Genomic DNA, 16,624 nt, shown 5'->3' on the forward strand with positions numbered 1-16,624 from the left:
AAACAAGGGTGGGCTGTATCCTGAGTTAAAGAACCTGCTCCTGGACCTAGAATAAGGGGGCGCTGGGGAGGGGAGACAAGGGACACCCCCTCCCTCAATCTCGATTGGACAAGTCCCTGGGGATTCAAGGGGATATTTATTTTCTCAAATTCAGATTAAGGGGGCCCAGGTCGCCGGGTTGTTTCTCATGGACACAGGAGCCAAAGTCACGATTTTCTAATGGAAGCACCCCCCCAAGGGGGGGGCGCCCTGTTGTACTAAAAGGAGTAGGGGGAGGGGCAATCTGGGGAAGAGAAATTGAAGCAGTAGTGAAGTTAGGAAAGCAAGAGGTCTCCATGGTGGTGACCGCTACTTGCCACCCGCTCTGGATATTAGGAGCCAATGTCCTAAGCCATTGTGTAATAGATGGCCCCCACCGGACAGTAATGGCAGTGGGAAAAGTAGACCCGATGCCAAAAACTGGGCCTTGGGTCCAATCAGAATGGGACATTAGAAATACTGGGAAGGAGGTTTGAGTTGAAATGGAGAAAGGAGTGAAACCATGTTTTGTGCGCCCTTACCCCTTGAAACCCAAAGCTGAACAGGGGGTAAGTGAAATGCTTCAGGGGCTATTGCAAGCTGGGCTGGTGGAGCCCACTATCTCCCAGTGGAACTCCCCTTTATGGCCCATGTGTAAGGCTAGTGGAAAATGGAGAATGGTAATAGACTATCAAGAAGTAAATAAGAGAACAAAGAAATTAGGTCCAGTGGTAAGCACCCTGCCCGAGATGTGGGACGCAGCCCAAAAGGCAAGTGCCTCCCATTTTACAGTAATTGACATTTCAAACTGTTTCTGGGCAGGTGTTAAGAGTTGAATGGAGCCATGCAATTAGACCTTAAGGCTAGAGATGCCTTGCAGAGGCACAGTATGGCTGAGAGAGCCTTTTGAACCTGAGGGCATAGTTGAAACTAATGGGCTGTTGGGGACCCCTGTTGAAGATTTACTTGGACTGGAGCTCTCTCTAAGGCCCATGGATAGCCTCCCTTATTCACTATTTAACAGGATCAAGACATGGTAGGCAAGCAATCGAGGGAGGGCAATATTAGAGTCAGAGCTGGGCAGGAGCTGCACAGCCATCAGGAGCTATCACACCTGCCCTTGGGCTCGGATCTGCAAAAGGGAGACACAATATTTAATAGTGTCTTTTAGGATATTATTTCCTCTTTGGAAACAGACTTCCCATGTGACTGCGAATAACTCATTTAACTTCTGCATGCTTCCTTTTTTTCCTGTCCCAAAAGTGGACGTGATGGGAATATATTAGGGTTTTCTAACACATTTTAAAGCCATTGATAAGGTAATATTTTTACTGATTCATCCCAAGCTTTCTCCAGCATTCAAGTGTCTGTATATTCCTACACAAGCAGGTCCAGGAAGGTGATCCTCCCCCTATATGCGGCATTGGTCAGGCCACAGTTGGAGTACTGCATCCAGTTCTGGGCGCTGCACTTCAAGAGGGATGTGTCTAGCGTTGAGAGGGTCCAGAGAAGGGCCACTCTCATGGTCAAGGGGCAGCAAGGCAGGCCCTACAAAGAGAGGCTAAAGGGCTTGAACCTATTCAGCCTTCATAAGAAAAGGCTGAGAGGTGATCTGGTGGCTGTTTACAAACTCACCAGGGGGGACCAGCGGGAATTGGGGGAAGCTATGTTCTCCCGGGCATCACCTGGGGTTACTAGGAATAACAGCCACAAATTGTTAGAGAGAAGGTTCAGGCTAGACATCAGGAGGCATTACTTTACAGGTAGGGCTGCCAGGCTCTGGAATGGGCCCCCAAGTGAGGTGGTACTCTCTTCTACCTTGGGGATCTTCACGAGGAGTCTGGACAGATATTTGGCTGGAGTGATATGATTTGGCTGGGGTGATATGACCATTCCTGCCTGGGGTGGGAGGTCGGACCTGATGATCTGTTTAGGTCCCTTCCGACCCTAAGAACTATGAAACTACACAATCTAGATAAGTTGCCTGCCTTTGCCAGATTCATTACACAAAAATACCTATTTGCTTTTGAAGGATCTTTACATGTACAATTGTCTTTGCATGTATAAAAATGTAGCATTGTTTCTTGTACTATCATTAACATATATTTAAAGGTTATGTGTTTATCCCTTGAACAGTTTGGCATTATTATTAGCTTAAAAACCACAGCTACAAAAGGTCTTTTATGTGGGGTCCATGAAATAGCTAAATACCTGCATGGCATCAAGCTGCAGATCTTCAGAGAACTGGGTATGGGTGGGGAAAGCTATCAAATGAGAGACAAATTAGAAATGCAGGGTGGAAATATTGTTACTTGCTTATGGCTATATTCATAGAATTGTAGTATCATAGAAAATTAGGTTTGGAAGGGACCTCAGGAGGTCACCAATCCAACCTCCTGCTCAAAGCAGAACCATCCCACCAACTATGTCATCCTAGCCAAGGCTTTGTCTAGCTGGATCTGATAAACCTCCAAGGATGGAGATTCCAGAACCCCTCTGGGCAACCTGTTCCAATGCTTTACTACCCTCCTTGTGAGTTTTTCCTAATACGTAACTTAAACTTCCCTTGCTGCAACTTAAGATCATTGCTCCTTGTTTTTTTTTATGCGCCACCACTTAGAGCAGTCTAGCTCCCTTCCCTTTGGAACCCTCCTTCAGGTAGTTGAAGACTGTTATTAAACCCCACCTCCAGTCTTTTCTTCTCCAGGCTACATAAGACCAGTTCCCTCAGCCTCTTCTCATAAGCCATGAACCCCAACCCGCTAACCATTTTTGTTGGCCGCTTTGGACTCTTTCCAATTTATCCACTTCCTTTCTATAGTGGGGGCCCCAAAACTGGACACAGTACTCCAGATGTGGCCTTACCGGTGCCAAATAGAAGGGAAGAATCACTTCCCTTGATCTGCTGGTAACTCTCCTACTAATGCAATTAGCCCAGTATGCTATTAGTCGTCTTTACAATAAGAGCACACTGTTGACTTGTATTCAGCTGACTGTAACCCCAGGTCCTTTTCTGCAGAACTGCTGCTTAGCCACCCAGTCCCCACTCTGTACCTGGTACATGGGATTGATCCATTCTAAGTGCAGGAATTTGCCCTTGTCCTTACTGAACCTCATGAGATTTCTTTTTGTCCAATCCTCTAATTTGTCTAGGCCTCTAAATCCTAGCCCTAGTCTCCAGTGTATCTACTGTTCATGGTGTCATCTGCAAACTTGCTGAGGGTGCACTCCATCCCATCCTCCAGATCACTGATGAAGATATGGAACAAAACCAGTACTAGGACCAACCCCTTGGGCACTCCACTTGATACTGACTGCCAGCTAGACATTGAGCCATGGATTACTACCCTTTGAGCCCAGTGATCCAGCCAGCTTTCTATCCACCTTACAGTCTTTTCATCCAACCCATACTTCCTTGGCTTGCTTGCAAGAAAGTTGTGGATGACCATGTAAAAAGCCTTGCTAAAGTCAAAGTATATCCACTGCTCTCCCCGCATCCACAGAGTCAGTTATCTTGTCATAGAAAGCAATCAGGTTGGTCAAGCATGACGTGTGAATCCATGCTGACTGTTCCAAATCACATTCTTCTCTTCCAAGTGCTTAGAAATGAAATTCTTGAGGACCTTCTCCATGATTTTTCCAGATAAGGATGACTAGTTTATAGTTCCCTGAATCCTCCTCCTTTCCTGTCTTAAGATGAGCACTGTATTTGCCCTTTTCTAATCATCTGGGATCTCTTATCACCATGAGTTTTCAAATATAGTGGCCAGCAGCTCTACTATCTCATTGGCTAACTTCCTCAGCCGCCTTGGGTGCATTGCATCCGGCCCCATGGGCTTATACACATCCAGATTTCTAAATAGTCCCTAGCCTGTTCTTTCATCATTGTCACTTGCTTACCTTCTCCCCAACCTGTGCTGCCAGGTGCAGTTGTCTGGTAGCTGATCTTGCCTGTGAAGACTAAAGTAAAAAAGGCATTGAATACTTTAGCCATCTCATCTGTCACTAGGTTGCCTCCCCCATTCATTAAGGGACTCATACTTTCCCTGATTTTCCTCTTGTTGCTGACATACTTATGGAAACCCTTCTTGTTATCCTTCACAACCCTTGCTAGCTGCTACTCCAGTTGTGCTTTGGCCTTCTTGATTTCTTCCCTACATACCTGAGCAATTCTTTTATACTCCTACCTTGTAGTTTGTCCACGTTTCCACTACTTATCAGCCACCTTTTTGTGGTTTAGTTTACTGGAGAGTTCCCTGCTAAGCCAAGCTGATATTCTGCCATATTTGCTAGTCATCCTGCGCATCAGGATGATTTGTTCCTGTACCCTGCTGGACTCCTCTCCCCCTCAGTCTGACTTCCCAGGGGATCTTGCTCATCAGTTTGCTTTAGTGAGTTGAAGTCTGCTTTTCTGAAGTCCAGGGTCCTTACTCTACTGCTGTCCTTCCTTCCTTTCCTTAGAATCCTGAACTCAATCATCCTAAGGTCACTGCTGACCAAGTTGCTATCTATTGCTACATTCCCCATCAATTTTTCCCTGTTTATTAGAAGCAGGTCAAGATGAACACAGTTGCTAGCTGGCCTTCTCAAAACTTGCACCTGGAAGTTGTCCCCAGCACTGTCCAAAAACTTCCTGGATTGCCATATTGTCATGGCTCCTACTCAAGTGCCTGTAAGGGGAAGGAAGAGAGGAGATTGACAATCTCTTAACTCCCCTTATTGGCCTTGCTCAGATTACAGTTGCAGTAATAGCAGCAGAGTGGGGGCTAATTGTCCAGAAAGTTCTCCCAACTTGTCCAAAGCTCCCCTCCCCACTGCTCAGTGATAAGACCCAGGAAAAGGTTGCATTTAAGCAACTGGGGACTCTGAAGAGTGTGCATTAGGCCTAGGGGAGAGGCTGTTGGAATGAAGACTTTAGTTACTGCTTTCAGAGCATACCTAGATACTCTGTCAGGGGCAATGCCTAGACTCTGTTCAGACTCAGTTATGAAGCATGCTGAGGCTTGGTATATTGGGACCTGAATTGACAGTATGGTTAATAGTTATTTATTAATTTTTTTTATTGACTATATATGCTGCCCTTGCCAACAAAGACTCAGGGTGGCTTGCAATAAGAACAAGAATAATGTAAAAACAGGAGAGTGACAAGAGGACCAAAACAACTTAAAAGTGAACTAAAATATAAAGATATAACAGAGACCCACCCCTCTAAATGGAGATCCCCTATCTTGTGGAAGGCCATCAACTGGTATCCCCCAGTATGGGTAGTGGCTGAATTCATTCACTATTCATTCTTGGGCTTGCTCTGCAAGCAGTGCAACTACATACCTAGTGTAACAGGGTGGTGGGGAGGGTGCAAAAATAGTTGCTGCTGCAGCTGGCGTGCTGCTGCCACCAGAAACACAACAGCCAGTACTGCTCTGTTCATTGTAGCTACCCTGTGGCACCTTTGGCTACCTACCACTCCTTACTTAGAGACGATTATCATGCTTATTTTTGAAGTTCTCTTGATATTTGCCCAGTTCCTAGGGTTGTGAATACGTGACTTTCTTTGCTTTAATTTTCTAAAATGGCAGTGTTCTACCCCCCGTAGCTTCAGTGAAAATCTTAAAAATGCAATTAAGTGTTTAAAAAAGGCAAACATATCTAAAATGTATTGTTTTAAAAATGAAGAGTTTTTTTATGCTAGTGCCATGATTTTGGGGCCAGACTCAGTTTCTTTGAATGCTTCATTTGGCATAGTGAATATAACAATCTACATCTTAATTGGTTGCATGCTTTCATTTTTTCCCCTTTTAAATTGAGGAATTGCACAGTGGAAGGGAGTTGGAGAAGAAAAGAGAAGCAAAACAAATCTGGATAAAATATTTTCCTGATAGTGAACATAAGAAATGCCATACAGGGTCAGCTGAATGGCCCATCAAGCCCAGTATCCTGTCTCTGACAGTGGCAGGAGTGGATGTTTTAGAGCATGGGTGTCAAAGATACTGCAGGCTGTAGCAGGATGCCCTAAGGATCAGCCTGCCATCTTTGGGTTGCTTCCCCCAGCTCAACATGCTGCGGAGGGGCTGGCTGGGGCATGAGGGTGCTTTTAGCACAGGGCTAAAACCAGCAGGCATTCAGTACATTGAAGTACTCTTGTGCCCCAGCCAGCCCCTCCAGCATCTATATGTGCACTGCTGTGGAGTTTTTTACTTTGCAGCAGGATAGTGCTTATATTTACAGTAAGTGTACACAGACTCAAGTGGGAAGGAAGAGCTGTTCTTAAGCATGACTCAAAAAAGAACCCAAAAGCTCAAAAGATTGGCTAATTAAACTAGACATATGGTGCTTACAAATTACCTACAAGATGGAAACTGGGGCACAAGTAAATGCAATCATAGAAGTGTCTCTGAGTGACCCTATGACCCTAGATAATCTAAAGTGTCTGTGCAAGACTATAATAGAGGGACCACTACAGTGCAGGGAGTATGCACCCTTATGCTGGTACACAAGTAAAACAACAGAACAAGAGTTCATAGTGATATACAGAGCAAAGCAACCAGTTTTGGTCTTGTACACAGGTGAGGTACTTGTTCTTATTAAAAGGATGTATACCATAGAGTGGTTGAAAAATGGCACTGCACCTAATTTGAATATACTAATAGCCTCCCAGTAACATATAAAACATGGTTAAGAAAAGATGCATAACCAGTGATACATGCCATACAACAAGTCCCACATACCTTAAGCAAAAGACTAAAAAAAGCTATTCATCAAATTAGATGCATCGGTAGAATTTTGACGGATCCCTTTGGACACTGAGAGCTCTAAGATCTGCACTTTCAAAACCCATTTGGAAGATTCTGCTTCCTAAGACTACCTTTGGGGATGTGCTTAGCCCCCAGAAGTACTTCACTATACAATGAGCCACATCCTAGAGGAACTGGCAGGTTTGAAGGTCTCTATTGATGACATAATAGTACAGGGCAGTAGTGCCATTGAATATGAAGAACAACTGAGAAAAGTACTGGATATTGAAAGAGCTAATAATCGTAAACTGAATAAGGACAAATGTCAGTTTTGGATACGTGACATATTTGGAGCCAGCAACTGACCTCAAAGGGAATATTACTGGACAACCTAAAGGTTTAGGCAATACCAAACATGCAAAACCTAAAGACAAAAACAGAATTCTAAGATTGCTAAAAATATTGAATTATGTGAGAGAGTTTATTCCCAACTACACGGCTTGCAGAGCTCACTTAAGGCATTTTCTCCACAAGGGTATGGAAGGGACCTGGATGCCAGAACATGGAAGGGAATTTAAGATCTAAAACATATACTGACATCAGCCCCAGTGCTACAATTCTTTGGCCCATTAAAAAACATCAAACTTTCCACAGATGTCCTTACAAGAGGGGTTGGAAGCAGTACTATTACAAAATCATGGGTTTGATTGGTTACTAGTCTCATATGCATTTAGGGTTATGACAGCTGCAGAAAAATTATATGCACAACTTGAAAAAGAGACCCTTGGCCTGGCTTATGGATGTAGAAGATTCCATGACTTACTGTAGAAACAGATCACAAACCATGGATTAACATATTCAAAAAAAGGACTTGGAGATGCACTACCAGGGATGCAGTGACTATTTTTAAAATTGTAGAAATGTGATATGACACTGGAGTTCCAACCGGGATGCCACTTAGTGCTGGCAGACATCCTTTCAAAAGCATGCTCTCTGTCAAACAGTCCACAACCCAATGATCCAGAACGAACTGTAATCATACGTGTGGATATGATTAAAGCATCATACAATGTATCTCCAAACATTTGGAATGAACTGGTGATGGAAAGAGCTAAAGATGAAACATTGCAAATGGTGATACAAGCAATAAGGGGAAAAATGTCACCATTTCCTGCCTGCAAATTGTCAGTATAAAAATGAACTCTCAGTGATCTCAGGTGTACTCTTAGAGGGTACACAGGTTGTAATTTCTATAAGTGATGAAAGAGAAAATTTTGGAATGAATATATGAAGGACATCTGAGAACGATCAAATTGAAAAGCAGAGCCAGAAATGTCTTTTGGTCATGGATGAATGGTGACATTGAAGATGGGCTGTGAAACATGGTAGAAGTACAGAGATGCCCAGCAAAAAGGACTAACCATACCTCATGAGCATTTTGCTATTCTATGGGACAAGGTAGGAATTGACCTGTTCAGTTGAGGAAGACATGACCAACTTATCCTTAGGGTGACTATATTATTTTGAAGGAAATCTGGGAGGGGTGGGGTAAGGGAATTTGGGACAGAGGACAACACACCCACTCTCTGTCTCTCTCTCTGCCTGCGGGAAGGAGCTGCTGGTACTTCAGGAAGCAAGGCAGGCATGGGCTGAGCCCTTCTGAAGTTTCCAGGGCCACCAGGCTGTGCCCAGAAAGCAATGTGCATTGCAGTGACTTGCAGGGGCTCAGCCTCTGCCTTGTGGTGCTGGGGCAGAACACAGGACACTCGCTGCAGAACAGTCAGCGTCTCACAGGTGCACAAGCTGGTAGAGAGCAGCAGAGCAGGATTGGTGGGGGGTAATGCCGGCAGCTGGGTAGGAGCTCCAGAGAGACTGAACCCAATGCAACCCGCTGGGGCACAGCTATCCTGGGCTGTTTGTAGTCCCAATCATGGAAGCATGTGCCCGCTGCCACTGCTTGGGGCTCAGGGGAGGGAAGCTAGCAACTCTGCTTTGATTTGATTGCCCTTGAGGGACCTGCCCAGGACTTGGCCCTAGTGGCCCATCCTGGACTTGAGCCCGCTACAGATGGCCCTTGGGCCACAGAATGCCTTCCTGGGAAGGGGCAGGTTGTGCACAGCCCGGAGCTGACAGGGCTGGAGCTGCCCTGGGATGTATTGCACAGAGATGGGAAAGGCTGCCCACCTGCCTGCTCCACAGGCAGCTCTGCACAGACACAGCTCTGAGCCAGGGTGCAGGGGGTAGCTGAGCCCAGGTAGGGCTGGCGGGGGCTTCTCAGCTTTCAGGGAGGGCAGGAGCTGTGGTGTGCCCAAGATCCCCCACCACACATACATTGTCCCATGACCCTGCGGTTCCCAGGAGTACCTTACTGTCCCAGATCTCTGATGGCAGAGTAGGGTGGGACAGGACAGCAGAGGCCCACTACCAGGCTCCATCCCCCATGCGCAGATGCTGGACCCAGGTGGGAGCATCCCTGGGCTCTGCCAGCCTACTCCTCACTGCTGCCAGCAGCTTGCCCTGGGCTACCACACGCAAGCTGTGCCCCAGCAGTAGGCAGCCATCCCAGCTTGCCCCACACAGGTGCCTGAGCCCTGGCTATAGCCTTCTCCCCCAGCCTGGCCTGGCCTGCTCTGTCCGGTTACCACCCCAGGCAAGAGAAGCAGTCCTCAGCCCAACCTGCCCCCACAACCTCCAGCCATTGCTCAGCCAGAGCCAGACCAGGCACGTTTAGGTGGGACTTTTGCTTCAATTTAGCTAGTCAGCCGGGATGCCAGGATGGCCTATGAAATCCAGGACTGTCCTGGCCAAATCAAGGCATATGGTCTCTGTAGTTAATATTGGGCTACCACACTAATTTACCAGAAGTAGTAATACTCCAAGATACTACAGCAGCAACAGTTGTCAGGCATATTAAATCTGCCTTTGCAGTCCATGAAATTCCAAGAACTGTAGTTACTATTGTTGGACTGCAGTTCAGGAATAGAGGATTTCAAGACTTTGCCCAGTTGCATGATGTTTGTCATTAGATATCTGGTCCCAAATATCTGCAATGGATTGGCAGAATGTAGAGTATGCATTATGAAGAACCTACTTAAAAAAGCAGAGGAGGAAAGTGAAGTTCCTTATTTGGCAGTACTCAACCTCAGAGTTACACCACTATAATGTAGAAAGTGACTTGTGGAACTCTTCTACAACAGAGTATAAAAACTTGACTCCCTGAAGGATGACAAATGAGTCTGCGATTTAGTGTGGAAAAACTGGGAAAGTTCAACCAGATGTAGAATTAAACCTGGAGCAAGGCTACTTCCCCAGTTAAAAAACTAAGATTCTGTGCAGATTTGGCAAGATGGACACTGGCTAGTTAAAACTATAGTAATCAAAGAGGAATCAACTTGCTTATGCTTGGTGAGTATAGACTGGTGATTCTACTATATCCTTTTTGAGATGCAGAGACCAGAACTACCACAGTATGCCCACATCTTGAATACTGTGTGATTTGTAGAGTGGTATGATGATGGTTTCTGTTTTTGTTTTCAGTTCCCATTCTTAGAGATGTGAAGGCCCAGAAAAAAAACAGAAAAATTCAGAAAAAAAAGTTTTTTCCAAGGACTTTTTTCCCCACAAAAAATTGGAAAAATTGACAATTTTTGGAAAAATTAAAAAAAACCTCTTCTGAAATATTTTCTTTTAGAATGATGAATCAATTGTTTAAGACAAGGTGTTCGTATATCGCTACCCTTTACTCCCCCAAAATGTTTTCTAATAACTATGTAATAGGAAGACTTTTATGTTAGACTGTCTGCAGTATCAGAACATTTCCTGTACACCAAGGACAAGCAGTTCAGTACAATTCTCAAATGCAACAGCAAGATGCATTTCTGCTCTTAAGGGGCACTGCCATTTTCATAAGAGAAGGAAGAAGGATTCAGTGCCTTCTTTGCTTGTGGACTTCCTCTATTGTTGACTTCTGATCTAGAGGTTGGTGGATCTGCTCCTGTCCTTCTGACTAGGCCTCAAGGGACTGGGAGTGGACACTGGCAGCAGCATCCATTCATTCCTGTAGAGATTAGAAACAAGGAGCTTATTGCTCTGCTTGCTCAAAAGCCTCAGGAGAGGAGACGGAACAAGTCTAAAGGTTTTGGAGTTGGAAGGAACCTGCCTCCTCCTGGCCCTGTGACCTTGAGATCCACGGAAGTACAGAAGCAGCACAAAAGAGCTGAAAGAAAGTATACTTCTTTATTGAAAGGTAAGAGTTTAAATTTATCTGAATTCAGTATATTAAACTATATTTTAACTGCATTAGTATAGTTTCATAACCTATGTAATTCATAATTGAATTCCTGTTTATCTGATGTTTTGTGACAAATCACCCAACCTTAGCAGTGAAGAAAGGCCTGCAGGGCAGGGAAGTTGTTCACAGTTAACTCTGAGGAGGCCTCTCCTCCATTCATTACTAAATTTGTACATGCTGTAGCTTAGTGTTTATATGTGCAAGCTAGCCACTAAATTAAATTTTCCTTTTTCTCCCTCAGCAAAATGGTGTGACCAACTTCTAGTATATGGAAGCATTTCAACACTGCAAATTATTTTGATAAAAAAAATGTGATGTGCAAATAGTCAAATGAAATACAGGCAACCCCCACTGAACATGGTTTCGCTTACTGCGGTTTCGCTATAGTACTCATTTAAAATACATACTTGGTTTCACTTAGCGCGCAGAGCATTTTGTTATAACACTCAGTGTGGTGGGTTGCCCAATCAGGATCCTCAAGTAAGCAAATATTGCAACTAACTGTATACAAAAGACTCTCAATAGCTTCATTTGTAGACAAGATGATACCTGAAGATCAGGAAAAAGTTGACCAAACTCTTGCAAGAGCAACATATTCTTCTAAGGTGCCATTGTCAGTAACTGAAAATGCATGCTGGCAGGAAGCTTTTAAATTACTAGGACCATCATACTGTTTGCCCAGCACACATTCTTTGAGCAAGCCTCTTTTAAAGTCATAATATGAATGTGTAATGCAATCTGTGCAAGGAAAAATCAACGAAGCACTGTGTCTTGGAGTACTTACAGATGGATGGACAAATGTGCGGGGAGAAGGAATCATAAACTTTGTGATAACATCTCAATCATTTTTTTACAGAAGCATTGAAACAGGAGAGAACAGGCATACTGCAGAGAATATCAGTAGTAAAATATGTGAAGTCCTACAGAAGTTTTGGAGTGGTAAAGTGTTTGCTTTGCTGGCTGACAATGCAAGTAACATAAAAGCAGCATGGGAGATCATAATGGATAAATATCCACATACTACTGCAATGGGATGTGCATCCCGTGGGCTAAACTTGCTTCGTAAGGGCATCATGAAGTTGGACACTGTAGAAGATCTGTAGAAGAGCAAAAGAAATTATAAAATATGTAAAAGCCACTCATATTGTAGCTGCAGTCTTTAAGAAGAAGCAGGAAGAAAAAAATGCAAAGAATCAAATAGAGACCCTCAAACTCTGTAATAAAACTAGAAGGGGTGGAGTGGTGATCTCATTTGAAAGTTTACTAAAAGCAAAGAAGATCTTCAAGAAATAGTAATAATTGAGGATCTTAGTGCCCAGAGGTGTAAGGAACACTGTACTTGATGAGGATGTCTTCTGGGTTTAGCTGCAGAACTCCCTGAATAATCTCAAGCCATTTTTTTTCAGCAATCACTGTATCCGAATCAGACAGTACACTTTTGTCAGACATTCCTTACCAAATGGCCCAGATAAAATCAACTGTTTTTGAGAATCTAAGTTGTGCTTCACTTATCAAACCAACTGCTGTAAATGAAAGTGTTCATATGTGAACTTGCTAAATACACAGCCAGAGAAGTGTGTGTCTGTTTAAGTTTGCAGTTGTTTTTGTTTCTATTGTGTGCATATTTTGTTTTTTCTCTGGAAAAAACAGACTAGCTTGAAGGTAAAATGCTATAAGTTAAGTTTCATGACTTGCTTATGAATTCTGCTTTTGCTCCTTTTGGTGTAAACCCAGTGTTTTCCACTGAAGTCAGTGGAATCACCCTTATTTTTTATGCCGATGCTTAGGTGACTGATAATGGAAGTGGTGCTGGCTCTCTAGTGGTAAGGTCTGTCTGCCCTGTGACAGGACTAAAGCTGTGCCTTTCACATACTTCCAGTTGAAGCCATAGCTCAGCCCATTGCCCAAAAAGCCTTAGACAATGGCAGATTCCACCTGACTGTTGGCTCCATAATTCAGCCTTAGAGATGTTTCCATTATAGACTTCCTGCATGTGTCCTTGGTGGCTTTTTGCTTAAACACTCTGCCTTGGCTTACTATAAAAATTTAAAAAAGACAATAAAAAGCCTGTACAGCTCTTTGGTTTCTACATTAAATGCCCCATACAGTCTGCAGATGTTTTTAAATGGTTTAATAACTGGTTAGGACTGTCTTTCAACAAATTCAATAAATTGTTATAGTTTAATTATTTCATTTTGAACAGTTTCAGTTCCAAAGTAAATGAAAGCAAGCTTGAAAATGTTCAACTGCTTTGCTTCAAAATATACTGGTGACCTTGAGAAATCTTCCAGAATGCACTACTGCTGGGAACTAATTGCAGCCAGGCACCAGAGCATATTAACAATTTAAATAGTTTTACTCAGTTTCTAGTGAACTAGCTGAGCACTTTCTAATCCTTGTCACATCTGTTTCCTGCCATGGAATTAACAGTATGCACTCATGCTGGTGGGAGGCATCAGACCATATACATGCAGTATATTGTCTTAATTTTTCTTGGGATGCGTTACAAAATAATGTCCATATTGTAAAAGATACGTAAACAAAACAGTAAGACAAAATTTACTTAACTTATTTTGCTTCTCTTTCTGATAATTCATTATCTGGAATCAGATCACAGATTTTTTTAAAGGTGTATGCTGCTTTAACTTTTCTTTCTCCCAGATAGTCCTAGTAGCCTTATTAGTAAACCTTTATGCCCATAATAGTAATAAATTGAATGTTGCATTGTTCAGAAGTAGAAAAACCAAATCTTCTTAAATGTTGTTATTCAAGTTTTTTAAATTTATTGATATTATTATTATTATTATTATTATTATTATTATTATTATTATTATTTTCTATTGAAATAGTTTAAGTTTCTGATTTAAAAGCAAAGCCTTTGATTTTAAAGAAAATATGTTGGGTATTTCTAAAGTAGGAGGCAAGGAAAAGAAAGCATAACTACTCTATAGAACTGAGAATCAATATTTCTTTTCTCTTAAATTGAAATCCATTTTAATTTTCATGAAAAAGTTTTGTGAAAGTTCAAAAATGAATTTTTAATTTTCTTTTAAAATTGTTATTAGAAAATAGATTCTAGGTGCGAGTTTTTGTTTTTTTTTTGATCAGTCCGTTGGGGCACAGGCAGCGCTTCTGTGAGTGGTCAAGTACCCACTGGCTCAGTAGGGATTTGACTGGGCAATTAGAGCACTGATGGAGGTGTGGCTTTTTAGAAGGTTGAAATAATATAGTTATGAATTACTGACTCTTTTAAAATAACATTTTTTAATTCTCTCTATATATCTTGTGTTTATTGATTGTGATATTGGAAATGTATGCTGTCTGGAAATGTCACAGCAATTAGATTTCACTCATAACGTATTGCAGGGGCAGCACCGTATTTGGGTCGAGTGCCCAAAACAGCTGCAACCTTGACTTATAAGATGTTTGCATGTCAGGGGTGGATGATAGGAGAGCTGTGAGGGGTCTGCTTCTTGTGGCAGCACAGCCCTGGCCCCTTCCTTGAGGTGTGCATGCCAAGCAAAATGCCTCGGCATGTCACTGTCTGGCACACCTGCCACCGTTTGCATACCCTTGATATATTGCCATCTCTTTTTACCTAGAGGATTTGATAAGGGGTTGGGGCTCCATTCCCCAACACACAAACACATATGACTAGAAGGGATGTGCTATCAACTAATGAAACTCTTTAAAGCTAATTATGTTTCTTGTCTCCACTATTCCCATTGGACAATTGTTCCAGAACTCTGCCTACTCTGAGTAGAAATCTTTGCCTAATTTCCAGCCTAAATGTATTCCTGCTCATTTTATATCCACTTATTCTTGTCTGATAGATCATAGATTTTATTTGCTTTATTGCATTGGAAGACTATGGTCATCCAATGAGCTACTGTTCAAAAGCACACTCATAGCTTTTGTTCCATGGAGATTGCTTACCATATGCAATAAAATTGGTCCTAAGCCAAGTCTTTGAAAAACTGCACTAGTAAATGCCCTCCAGTCTGAGCCTTCTTTTATTCATTCATTTCCTACTCCACAGCTCTTGCACTAATCCCCACGTATTCTAGTTGGATTTTTAATTTTCCACATGGCATTGTAGAAAATGCTTCACTGAAGTCTGGGTATCTTAGATCCATCCAGGGCATGTCTACACAAGACACTAAAGGCCCAGTAGACTGATTCTACTGTGTATTGGCATGGCCAGCAAAAACTGTGCTAATTCACTAATGTGCACAATAGAATTTGTCTACTGTGCACATTAGTGTTATGGAAAAGGGTGTGCTTGTGCTACTACACAGTAGCACCAATTACGGCACATTAAGTTAGTACCTGTAATTAATTACAGGGTACATATACACAAATGCCAAGGCTGCTCTGACCTGCCAGAATTCCAGTGTGTTGGAGCAGGCTCAATTAATTGAGTCTGCTTGGAGTGTAGCAGTTGTCATGCTCCAACAGCCTTTTGTGTCTTATGTATCATCTTCCCTGCACTTAAGAATGGTGGCAGGGCCACTTGAACTAAAGCTTGTTGAATGAGCTTTATTTCAAGCACCCCCACTGCCATTTTTAGCACAGGTATGCTGATACAGGAGACGTAGCAGTGCTTTAATTAAAGCGGCTCCTGGAGCCACTCTAATTAAAGCACCCACCCACCACCACCCTGAGAGCATGTGTAAAAGCGCCCACAGTTACTTAATCCACCATTATTACGCATTATGCTCCAAAGGGAGCCAGCATTTTATTTTTGGTGAGTTAGTTTTTTCAGGGAGCAGACCCCACACGTTTTCACAGGGCCTGCCCAAAATCACAGTTTCTATGAAAACCATGAAGTCACAGGTTCAGTAGGTCCCTAGCTTATATGAGTATCATTTGATATACTGTAGATACAACTGTTACATCCGTCCATACCCATGGACTCCTAACCTAAATGAACAGAATCTTGCTCCTTCCTCACCAAAGTCATATCCCATATAAACTATCTTGTTTACTAGTTTCTCTCTTTCTCTGGCTTCTTTCAAGTAAAGTATCCATTTTCCAAACACATTTTCATTTGGTTGAAAACCCAGTAACTGGATTATTTTTTTTAGCACTCCTAGATGAAAGGAATGATTGATGAAAGCTTTGTGAAGTGGGAATGAACATTCTAGACAGAAGAGGGAATGATAAAGAAAGAGCACACTGTCTCATGGGTTGAAAGGGCTATAGAGAGGGAGCCAGGTAGAATTGGTGAAACAGGAACTGTGATACACCTATTGCTAGCCAAAGCTTTTGTGTAAGAAAGAAGATAGCACCAACAGCAAGGAGAGGTAGTGTGGGTCAAGACAGAGGGAGCAATAGTGGAGGAGATGGGAGATCAGGAAGTAGAGGGTGAGAACAGATAATAACCTTGAGAAGCACTGAACTGATACTTCGGGGCAGGTAAAGAAAGATCAGGATTAGGAATAGTGTGAGTTAATGTGGCAAATCAATTAATCATGGAATCAATTAACAATAGATCAGTTTTGGAATAATCAATAACTTTGGCAAGTAAGAAGCAGATCACTTGGGTAAAATGATTAGAGGAGGTAACAATTAAATGACCAGC

The 16,624-nt window shown here is 42.7% G+C and overlaps 1 protein-coding gene and 1 long non-coding RNA gene across 2 annotated transcripts in view; one reads left to right on the forward strand and one right to left on the reverse strand.

Annotated features, from left to right (window-relative positions):
- Positions 1-11,957, reverse strand: part of LOC109296297 — a 25,305-nt gene extending 13,348 nt beyond the window's left edge. Inside the window, exons 1-2 of the long non-coding RNA XR_002096949.1 lie at positions 11,539-11,957; positions 85-89 (exon numbers count right to left, since the gene is read on the reverse strand). This is a non-coding gene — a long non-coding RNA (uncharacterized LOC109296297). The remainder of the gene's footprint in view (positions 1-84; positions 90-11,538) is intronic.
- ST8SIA1 (ST8 alpha-N-acetyl-neuraminide alpha-2,8-sialyltransferase 1) overlaps positions 1-16,624 on the forward strand; it is a 313,115-nt gene that overhangs the window by 36,457 nt on the left and 260,034 nt on the right. The gene's annotated exons all lie outside the window — the stretch shown is intronic.

The sequence above is a fragment of the Gavialis gangeticus genome, unplaced genomic scaffold, assembly GCF_001723915.1.
Source record: "Gavialis gangeticus isolate Ggan-Ray unplaced genomic scaffold, GavGan_comp1, whole genome shotgun sequence".
Classification (NCBI taxonomy): Eukaryota; Metazoa; Chordata; order Crocodylia; family Gavialidae; genus Gavialis; species Gavialis gangeticus.